The sequence below is a fragment of the Etheostoma spectabile genome, chromosome 7, assembly GCF_008692095.1.
Source record: "Etheostoma spectabile isolate EspeVRDwgs_2016 chromosome 7, UIUC_Espe_1.0, whole genome shotgun sequence".
Taxonomy (NCBI): Eukaryota; Metazoa; Chordata; class Actinopteri; order Perciformes; family Percidae; genus Etheostoma; species Etheostoma spectabile.
Window position 1 is genome coordinate 15585417 of NC_045739.1, and position 11917 is coordinate 15597333.

General features: G+C 40.6%; 1 protein-coding gene across 1 annotated transcript in view; it reads left to right on the forward strand.

Moving 5' to 3' along the window:
• il17rb (interleukin 17 receptor B) overlaps positions 1–11917 on the forward strand; it is a 39892-nt gene that overhangs the window by 594 nt on the left and 27381 nt on the right. The gene's annotated exons all lie outside the window — the stretch shown is intronic.

Here is an 11917-nt window from a genome sequence, read left to right on the forward strand (position 1 = left end):
TAAAAACATCTTCCTCGATACCTACTTCACTCTTCCTCTCTACCACAGCAGTCGTGCTATCGCAGTGATGGCCTTATCCAGGCCCAGTGTCTTGCTCTCAACTGGTCATGATAGCAGTTTCCGGAGAGGTGAGCAGACAGGGGCTCTTCACCTCTCCTGCCCCCCATCAGACACTCCCCCTGGGCAGGCCCAAATTCCATTCACCATCATCGCGCTCCACCAACCGCCACTCCCACAGCCCCTGGTGAGATCAGAGAGCTCCCCAATCCCCCTGACCATCATCTCACCATCCCAAACCACCACCTGGTCTGGAAATACCCTTACGGTCTGAGCAGATTGGAAGACTAAGTGAAGAAAATGGGAATAATAAAAAAAAAAAGGACAAGAATCACAGCGGGCCATATTTAACAATCTAAGGACACAGCGTGAAGCACATGGTCAAAAGGTTGTAATCAGTGTCATGCAATAACCAATCAGAGTGTTGTCTCCTATTCCCTTCAAAGCAGGCGCATTTGTACCATGGAGCATTGCTATAATAATTCCAGATTTGCATTTGTCATATTTTTATTGGAATCTTTTGCATACATGTCTGCTGCTGCGCTTTCCTGTGGGTGTGGCGTCTGTAACAAGCACAGTGTATGAGCACTGTGCATAAGCCTATGCACATTTTACTAATGTGCTGTTAAAATAAAAATGAAATGCTGCGCAATTGACTTTAGATCAGGTTTTTAGTGGGTCAATGGTGACTCACTTCCTGCTGCCTCAAGATACGATTTGTCAAGAATTCCCCTGAACACACTTCCTGTAAGACCAGCACGCCCATGGGTGCAAAGATGGGAGCAAAGATGGGTGCAAGTGCATTGACTATTTAAATGACGTGGGCGCTGGACAGTCTTAAATATTAAAGCACTTGCGTCTGGCCTTGCGTTGCGCTTCGCCAGGTGCAAAATAGGGCCCAGAGCTATATCTGATATAATATCTATTATTGTTATATAACGTTGAGTGGGTGTTACCTGGTCCTGTTGTCTGTGTAGCCAGCAGGTAGTGTTCATCATGAGGATCCTCTGAGTCGCCTTGGGAACGGTACTGAAGTGATGTCATCTTCTGACCTACGATGCCAAATGTGGTTGGTAGAAAAGACCCATAGGTGCCTGGGAGGGGGGCAGGGCATAAATGAGCAATAAATGAAAAGTGATTCCACTACACGAGCTGGAGACAGTACATGTCATTATAATTGGAAAAGTACCTGTAATTTCTCATCCCCGAGTCGAATGGTAGAGAAGAGCTGGGGCGTCTGGGAACGTGTCGAATTCATGATCTTGTAGTCCTGATATGTCCTATTTGGAATAAGAGGAGGAAAGACATTTTTTTTCATCTGAATAACTGCAGATTTCTTGTCCCTTCTTTAGAAGACTATTGCACCTAAAGGTCACAAAGTTGCAAAGGCTTGACTAAAATATCAAACGTACAAGCTACAGTCCCCAATACTCCCTGTAAACACAAACCCCCCCCTGACCAACACATACTTGGTTTAGATGGCAAAAGGTCTCTTTCAGATGCTCAGGAGCTGACAGTCCAGTCTGCTGGACAGCTGACAGTCTCTGTAGGGAAAGCCCGCCCTCTGAAGGAGGCAGAAGAAGTACGGGTCACATCTGAGCCACCGTATGCCAAACACAGCCTGCAAAGTCCAACAGACAAAACATTGAGTAAACCTCGAAACCTCCAAAACATCACAGTGGGTATTGTTTTATCTTTGACCCAACACAATAACGTGTTCCAAGGATTAGAGGATATTTCAGAAACAAGATTCTCACCTTGACCCCAGCGGCTTCACATAATACATTCAGTTTTGTTATGTCACTGTTCTGGGTCCATGTGTAAAAGGGGATTGATGATATAGCTGCAATTATAACCTCAATAATAAAAAATTCCATAGACATAAAATAACATAAAAGTGGTTCTCAGTCCCACCTGGAGTTTCGGTGGGACTCCATCCTCTACACAGCAAAGACTGGTCTTCTGGTCCCTACATCTACGACACAGCACATGCTCAGCCCGCTGCCAAATGTAGCACACACGACTCAGGTGCACAATGATCGCTAAGACACACACAGGACAGAGGGTAACGTGAAGCCAAGAGAGACAAATAGATGGTTCCTGAGCCTACCTGAAATAGGCTATGGAAGATATAACAGTGACATAAATAAGTAGTTTTTGTTGTGTGCTTAGCCATGTAATGTAAATGTGTGTAATACCTGAGAAGCCCATATTAAGCAGCAGCATGTTGACAACTTCTTGATGTGCTGCTGTTGTAGATGTCAGGGACCAATAGGATGCATCTGTAATACTGGCAACCAGTCACAAAAGCAACCATTAATGTGAAAATAATGTCCACTACCAGCTTACTTTGATTGTTTTATTTATTTTCTAGCAGAGTACTTTCAACTTGCCCACAAAAGAGTGACATATGAACCGTAATACCTTTAGTCTTTGAGGGGGATTCAGTTGCTTTGAATAACATGACTCCCAGATGGTCGAGGTCAGCAGGACAGCGGGCAGTGAGCCCCCAGGACTGGTGTGCACATTAAGCTGACCTCTAACTATAGGCCAGTGGAGTTGTAACAGTCAGATGGATTTACATAAATAGCCTACATTATGGCAAAATGGAAGGAGGGTGGGTGGGGGGGGGGGGGCAAAAGAAATAAAAGAAAGAGATATAGTTAAAGAGACAAAGAGTTTAGTAATACCGTTTTATTTTATAGGACTTATCAGACACTTGCACTGACCTCCTCTCCCACCAGATGAGGAGGTGGTGAGCTGTGTTGGTCCAATTCACCCTCGAGCTGCTGTCTAGTACTGCGCGGCCGGATCTGACAGTTATACGTCTGGCCTACAAACAAAACACACAAATTTTATGAATTTCTTAAATCAACCTTTTTTCTTTTTACTATCTTTATACAGGCGATGCAGCCCGAAGTGCTTACTTTTCTTTCAAAAAGGAAAATGTAACTTATACCAAACAAGAACTAACTCATTGTATCACGTAATACACATATATGCAACAATTCTCTTCCTCTCTCTATTTAATAATACACACTGTTCAGCGGAACAGGTGTCCTCCGCACTCCATTCGACATCTTTTGGACCGATGGCTGGTCAACCATTTTAAGCATTCTGCCTCTGCTCATTACTCTACTTTCTGTTGAAGCAATGAGGGTGAATGAAAAATGAGACAAATTGGAAATTTGAGTACAGTGGAATAAGACAAAGATAAAAACCCTGTATTGTGAGTGTATGTGGTCATGTGTGACTGACATTTAGACCATTCTCAACACAGGGATCTTCATATGAGGGCTGTAGTCTGCTTGTGTCTGCGGGCTATCACATGTGGGAGTGTTACTGGAAGAGTGTCTGTTGCTCGCCAATGCGGAGTGTCCTTGAACCAGGGTTGATGGCAATTATAAATTGCTTTGAATTTGGCTGCAAAAAAAAAGGAAGACAGGCAGAGTGATGATTAGACTAAACAAACCATGTCATGCACAACAAATTAAAAAGCCACTAAGTATGTGGACACCTGGCCATACACCCAACATGTGAACAGCTCAACTAAACCCGTCCAATTGTATTCTGCTATAACAGCCTCCACTCTAATTTTCATTTTGTGTTCTGCAATTCGTTAACAATTAAGCATTTGACAATGTGTTTCTAATATTCCATATAACTGTAGCTCTCATTCTAATGTGTTCCCCCCCCTAATAACAGATGATCTCAAGTTACCTAACGCACACTCCTCTGTCAGAACAGGGGCTGTCTGTGTCGTGGGAGCTTAATAAGATGAGTAATAGATTGAGACGAGATTTTGGGAAAATAAGCAATAAAACAAAAACTTTGACTTCCAATTTCTCACCTCCTGAAGGGGTCTGGGATGGTTGGAGGAGCGATGGGGTCTTTTACCCCACGTTGCTGCTCTTCTCTTTCTCTTTATCTCGTTCTTTCTTTCTCCTTCCCGCGTCCTGCTCTTTCTCGGCCTGAGTCATGGTTACTGATACATTTAGCTAGTCGACTAAATAGTCAGAAATAATGAGTGCGACCGTCTTGTGCTTCAAAATGCACAAACAAGCGAGAACCTTCCTCTAAATGGAAAGTTGTGGCAGCAACTACTTCCGTGTTTGATCACGTGGTACAAAATAACGATTTCTATTTGTCAAAAGAGGGTTTTTTTCTTGGCTATTCATTGGCTCTGGCTGTCGCTTGTCTGACTAGTCTTATGGTCAAACATTAAATTGCTTTGCTAAGTTTAATGCAGAATTACTGTAGATCAAGTGTTTTTTATTTTATATTTTTTATTACGAACTTTACTCAGATACTCAACAATAAAACATGACTAACTTTGCTAAACACCAGCCACTGTGAAGCAAGAAGCAAAAGCACAGAATAGTCAGTAAAAGTTAGCAAAACGACTTGGTATAGGCAGTTACTGCTAACTGTAGCAACATATGCTGATCATGTCAGACCAATTAAAGGGAAATACCCAGTATGTTTTGGTGTCCCATCCCAAGATTTTTGGTGGCCCCACTTTAACTGACCCCCTGGTCTGTTGGGGCCCCTTAGTCTATCCTCAGTAAGATAATTTAGTCCATTCCTGGACTCATGTGAATGACCTGTCTGTTGTGTATATATACGCCACTGTACGTATAGTGCTGCATATGCTGCTGCAGCTTATAGCAAAGGCAGAGAGCCAAGACATCAGCAGGCTTTGCCAGTTGACTAAAATATTTATATTCTAATAATTACTTTATTCTTAATTTAATTCAAAAGTTGTCTTAAAAGATTTTCTTAATAAAATGTGTCCTTCCATTTAAAGAAAAATTCAACATAAAACACAATCCAATGAACATTATTCTATCAATTTTATACCCATTGATCCCATTCAGAAGCACACAATGCAGGGGTAGCAACCACCTCTTTCTCTTTAATAGATATAAGAATTGCAGATTAAATAAACATAACAAATACTAAAAGTTCATTATTTCGTAAAACATACACAAACAGAGAAGTGGTCTTTGTTGGCCATTTTTTTTTGTACTACTGTTCAGTTTACAGAGCATGATGATGATGACGACAGATAAAACAACTGACAGAGACTCTTTGAGGTGGATAACAAAAAAGAATGGGAAACTTTGAGGTTATTACAAAATAGATAAATAGGGTTTGCAGTGCTTCAAACCAAAGATGAAATACTGACAGACACATATCCACTCTGCAGTGTCACACCAGTGTTAAGTAACCAATATCAGCAGTGTCTATGCCATAACAACAACAAAAACAACATAACAAAACAATAAGTGAATAAAGCAGAAAGCAAAATAAAGACTGGCTATTCACTAATCAACATTCCTACTCATCGTCTTTTTCCCGCCAATATAACATTTTCAGTAAAGATGTTCAAACAATGCGACCACGGATCTCAATGGTTCCACCTCTCTTAAAATGCTTGGCTGATGTCCACGTAGTTTTTCTACAGCTTCCCTCAACTTCACTGTACACTTTCACTGTAGGCATTCCCTGGTCTGAATATAGATCGGATACCTTCTTATCCCGACTCTGGGTATGCAGACCCCTGTGCAGCTTGTAAGTCTTTCAACAGACAAAAAGACTTGCAGGCCCTCAGTTCCGGTGCACGGTTACTAGGCTTGTTGTCCTGCTGCTCGCCCAGCTGCACCACCAGAACTTATCCAAGTCGCGGCGCTCTTCGCATGGCTCGCCACCATGTTGAGAATCAGTGGGTAAAGGTCATGAGCTGCTGCTGGGAGGAGGATTCTGGGAATGTGTGGTATGGAGGAGAGTGGCTGGTCTGTGAAGGGAAGAGAGAAGATCAGAAGTGTTTTTCCTTGTTAAATCACTCCCGGTCCTGATGGCAATAAATAAATAAGATAAGTATGACATACAACTTACCAGTGGCAGACGATGAGCACTCTGTGTGCAGCCTTGACCTGTTCCGCCAGCCAGCGCATTGGCCAGCGTGGCGATCATCCCCTGCTGCCACATGTCCACAGCTACTCTGCAGCCGCCGTGCCACTGCAGGAACTCAGCTAGGGCCACCACGGCTGCTGAAAGGCTGAATTCTCTGCAGGGTACACCACCAGGAAGGGATGGAAGCCATGGTAGATGTGGTGCAACTTTTCGAAACCCAATGGGTTGGAAAAGTTGGTTCCCGCCTTTTGCCTGGAGAGCAAGAAAATGTTCAAAATGACAGGTTAGTTATATCAGCACCATGGCAACAGTGTCAAACTATTGATATAACTCAGAGGGGATTTCTGAATTTGTCTGTGGTGAGCCGAAGCTTGATACATTTCAGCACTTTTTTTCATCAAATCTTCCAATTCTGCAGGGTAAGCATGAAACACAATTTTTGCCACAACAGTAGTTACAGCTAAGCTCCTTTGTAATGTGACAGAAATTTTCTCTTGATGTGTTGGGAAGCATGTGCAAGTTTCATATATTTTGTTAGTAGCTAGTAACTGAGGATATATCCAAATCATGTGTGCAAGATTGGTGAAGCGAGCCCATGCATGTGCATTAGGTTGAGCATCTTTTCCATCCAACATCTGCTATTTTTGTGCCAAGGCCTTCTGCATCAAAAGACTTTAAAAAGGTGTTGTATTACAGAATATGAAGCAGGAACTTAGGATCATCAAACCGGCCAGTCCTCAAAATGGCCCCACAGTGTAGTTGACGGCTAATTCCTTAAGCCTGCATAGACCAACACTACACACTACATTGTTTAATTATTGAGATTGTGCTAACAGTGCTTTATATATGTTGATTATTAACTAAAGATGTGATCTCTGATGCAGTGAAATATAAAATAAAATACTGTAGGACCCTCCGACTCAGGAACAATGGATGCTGAGGAAATCTATGTAATGGAAAGATTGACACCGCTTCAGACTGCAAGAAACAAGAGATGAAGGACAAATGGCTGAAATGGACATTTCTCAGGACCTTCAACAACGACAAAGACTATTGAAGGAACATTAGATACAGAGGACAAAATTGAGAGAACTAATGAATAACAAGAAGGAATGCATCTCACAACATGACTGTAGTTTGTTTTTGTTTTCTTGTGTGGCTTTGTTTGTTACAAAAGGTGAAAAAAAATACAAACCAAGTGAAAAAAAATACAGTGAAAATGGAATCATCAACAACGTTGTTGTAAGTACTATACATTATATATATACTGTACACACATCCACCAGCAAATGAGCTTGCTTACCTATGTGACCTGTAGTTTAGTGAGTAGGTAGTAGTAGTAGGCTTTGATGTAACACCTGAAAACATGAAAAGAAGGTTTAAACTTCTTGTAATGCTGCCTGTATGGAAACAACATAGAGCCATAACTGAGATTACAAAAAACACATTTAGTCTTTATCTCGTACCCGTCACATGTTTTAATGATAAGCCTTGAAAAATTTGAAATTACCTATGGAAATGCTTTTGACTCGTACTGGTTACATTCTTACAGTGTTGATAACAAACCACACACAAATAAAATTTAAATGAGTATCAAAACTTGAGATAAAAAAAATGACTTACTTGCTGGACGAGGTATTTCGATGTTGATATACTTATAAGTGCGACCGCTATTGGTGGAGGCAAAGGAAGATTGGCAGCTTGGATGAGGTTGGAGCCATAGCTTGCTTTTACTAAAATAAAACCATTTCTAGATGTGGAAAGATAACAAAATTGCATTGAATTTAATCTTTTCAACCTACATAGCGTTTGTAGGTGTCTCAATTCACTTAAATCATTTCAACTCATGCGTGCAGACAATCGTTGATTACATCTACAGACATGCAGGAGTCAAGATGCAATCCTGCTACCTGCTCTGAGCTGAGGCTGCCGTGGCCAAAACTGAGTTGTATTCACAGTGGTACGCTTCCCGGCAATTATGATCGAGTGCCTGTCAGAGTTCGTACTGGCTGCAAAGACAGAGAAAATGTCAGAGATCATGTTTGACAAAAAGACGTTTGTATAAATAATAATAACCAATATTGTATGTACCATCTTTATTTTTCATATCTCTAATCACAACCATCTCACAAGCGCGCACACACATACAAACAACATGTAAACACAAATATGAACATCCTACCATTCAGAGACAAAGTGGACACCAAGACATGCACCTCTGCACCCTCATACTCACCCACAACCCTATTATTGTTGTTGTTGTTTAGGCCTAGCCATGTCCATATTTGTTGATTGTCACAGTGAATGTTTTCTGACATGCCACTGTTTACACATAGTTGTATTGTGTCATAGTATGTCTTGTTTCATCAATAAATATAATATGTTGCTGTTTCTCTACCATAAGGGGGCCTCTTCCTGTCTCATACCTGCTATAAGCTTTTGATTTTCTTGGTTTCAGTGTTTCATGTATTTTTAGTTATGGAAGATTATGTTTTAATTTAGATAATTTCTATATTAAAGGTCCATGGCATGAACAATTTACTTTATGGAGGTTTTTTTAACATTAATATGCGTTCCCCAGCCTGGCTATGGTTCTCCAGTGATAGAAATAAACTCAGATGGGCCCATCTGGAATCTTGCATGGAGCAGGTAACATCCCCTTTCTTGCTTTGCCCACCCAGAGAATTTGGCCACCATGGAGGGAGTGACATCAGTGTTTCAAACGAGCAAAGGGGAGTTGGTCAAGGCCACAAATTGTGTCTCCCACCATCAATGTTGATTGCCCAGCTGATGTTCATCATATCTTTTCCTCCCACTGTCACTCGCGTCCCCTCTCAGGTCCGCCAGTAAACTTGGAGATGTTTCTTGACAGGAGAGACCCTGGAACATTGGACAACAGTGCATGGTGCTCACACTTATATTATTCTCTGAGATTACAGTAATCATGTCAATTCAATGCAACTACATTCCATATTAGCTCTTTTTATATTTGTGGTCTTTATATTTGAGGTAATGGAATTTCCACATGTGTCTTACTGCCTCGTGTTCCATTTTTTATGCAAAAGACATTGGAGAATAGAATTAAATCAAACGGGGAGAGCCGGGACGATTGAAACGCGGGACGATGAAACATTCCAGTTTTCCCGGAGTGCATGATGATAGACAGACTTCTTAGGTCTAACGTAGAGCATGTTAACCTCCCTTCTACAGAAAATATCTTCCGGTTATTTCCTTTATCAGGAGTTACAGCCGATAACGAGTTTGTATGGTCAAAGTAAACCATTCTAGCGGTCACATTTTTTCGATTATCACGAGGTGGTTCATCAAAGGTTTGACTACATGCTTATTCGGTAGACCATTTAGTGTCCTCCACACCCAGACTTTCATATTTCATGCTTGTTTCCATGAGAAGCAAAACAGGCTGTAAGGCATATGGTCTATGTGGGACAGTTGAAAAAATGTTTCAACTGTCCCGACCGGCTTTAACTCCATGGATTTTAAGTAAATGCCCAAATATCTGTGTTCATACAATATTTGGCGTTGAGTGGGGAGCCGTTGTAAAGCTGCTCGTGCTGAAAATAACAGCAACATTTGTCACATTAGCTTTAAAAGCTTTAAATTTACAACATATTTGTCAACTTGGAATATTTTAAATAGTTAAATCCAAATATTAAATGTATACCTAAATGTTAAATGTTAATCTAAATGCTAAATCTAATCTAAATCTAAATCTAAATCTAAATGTTAATCTAAATCTAAATGTCAAATCTAAATCTAATCAAATGTTAATCTAATATTAAATCTAATAATTAAATCTAATCTAAATGTTAAATCTAAATATTAAATCTAAATTTAAATGTTAAATCTAAATATTAAATCTAAATCTAATATTAAATCTAAATCTAAAGTTAAATCTAAATCTAAATGTTAAATCAAATATTAAATTAAATCTAAATGTTAAATCTAAATCTAAATGTTAAATCTAAATCTAAATCTAAATGTTAAATCTAAATGTTTCGTGTGAAACTAAATATTTAGCTAATATGCAAATTAAATGCGGTAACCGAAGTACCAAAATAAAAGCTTGAGGAGGCCAGTGTGTGTTTAGTGTCAAATAACGAATACAAATCATCTCATCCGGGATATGGACTCTTAACTTGGATAAACGTTAAATAACTACCTAAATAATAAACACAGTTGGGGAAAACTGTATGAAGAGTACTTTGAGTTTTTAGTGTCACTTTTATGAATGGTGTTGGAATATAGCACTATAGCCAGCCACGAGGGGGGTCTGGTCGGTCACGTCTTGCGCTTGCATTAAGGCCAGCAAGAGCCTACCCCGCCCGCCCCCGACAAGGCACGGTACTGTTGGCCATGGTCTCTCTGCGAAATGTCTAACGAATCAGCGCTAGGCGAGAACGGCGCCAGAGCCGTCTGGTGGTGAACAAACTTATTGAACGCGACAGCAACAGCAGGGCCACCGCAGGCCACCTCGGAAGCATGTTTTCCAAATCTCGGAGCTAGCATTGGATTGTTTTCAAGGCTAACTTAACTAACTTAACTAAACTAGCTAACGGTAGCTAGCCAGTAGATACTTGCTACTACCTTGACAACAATACAATGCTAGCTCCGTGATTTGGAAAACATGCTTACCGAGGTGGCCTGCGGGGGCCCCGAGGCTGTCGCTGTTCAATAAGTTTGTTCGGCCACCAGGACTCTGCCGATGTTCTCGTCTAACGCTGATTCGTTGGACATTTCGCAGAGTGACCATGGCCGACAGTAGCTTACCGTACCTTGGCGGGGGCGGGCGGGGATAGGCTCTAGCTGGCCTTAATGCAAGCAACTGACAGATCAGTCAAAGTGAGCCCCCCCCCCGGTGACTGGCTATAGTGGCTACAGGTCATATTTCCCACACCATTCAAAAGTGACACTGAAAACTCAAAGTACTCTTCAAATACAGTTTCTCCAACTGTGGTTATTATTTAGTAGTTATTTTACGTTTATCCAGTTCAAGAGTCATTTCCCGGATGAGATGATTTTTTTGTTATTGACACTACTACACTGACTTCGAGCTTTTATTTTGGTACTTCCGGTTTCCGGCATTTAATTGCATATTAGCTAAATATTAGTTCACGAAACATTAATTAGTTTATTAGATTTAAATTTAGATTAGATTTACTATTAGATTTAGATTTAAATTTAGATTTAACATTAGATTAATTAATATGAATTTAAATTTTGATTTAGATTTAACATTGTAGATTTAACATTACATTAGCATTAACATTAACATTTAGGTGTAACATTTAATATTGATTTAACTATTTAAAATATTTCCAAGTTGACAATATTGTTGTAAATGTGCAAGAAAGTGACCCTCAAAATTTCATACCAGTTTTTTTAAACATTATTAAAGCTAAATGTCACAAATGTTGCTGTTATTTTCAGCACGAGCCGCTTAAAACGGCAACCCATAGGTATGGTGGACATGGAAAAGCAGTTTTAGAAAGATGAAACATATTTGAGCACCAGGTAGGGGGGGGGGGGGGGGGGGGCGCGTTTTCATGTTATAGGAGACTAACGGGTTGGGGGGCGTTTTTTGGATGTCCGTGGATAAACCATGTAAAAACCTAGTGAATGACATTTTCTACAATAGAGACATGTAGAAATAAAAAACTACTGTTCTAGCTATAAAAATAGCACAATCATCCACAGGGCATGATATTTCAATAACCGCTTCATACGCGCTTCAGGATGACGGCTGAGTAGTAACAGACATTCACAAAGGACGCATGCGAAATGTCCAACGAATCAGCGTTAGACGAGAACATCGGCAGAGTCCTGGTGGCCGAACAAACTTATTGAACAGCGACAGCCTCGGGGCCCCCGCAGGCCACCTCGGTAAGCATGTTTTCCAAATCACGGAGCTAGCATTGTATTGTTG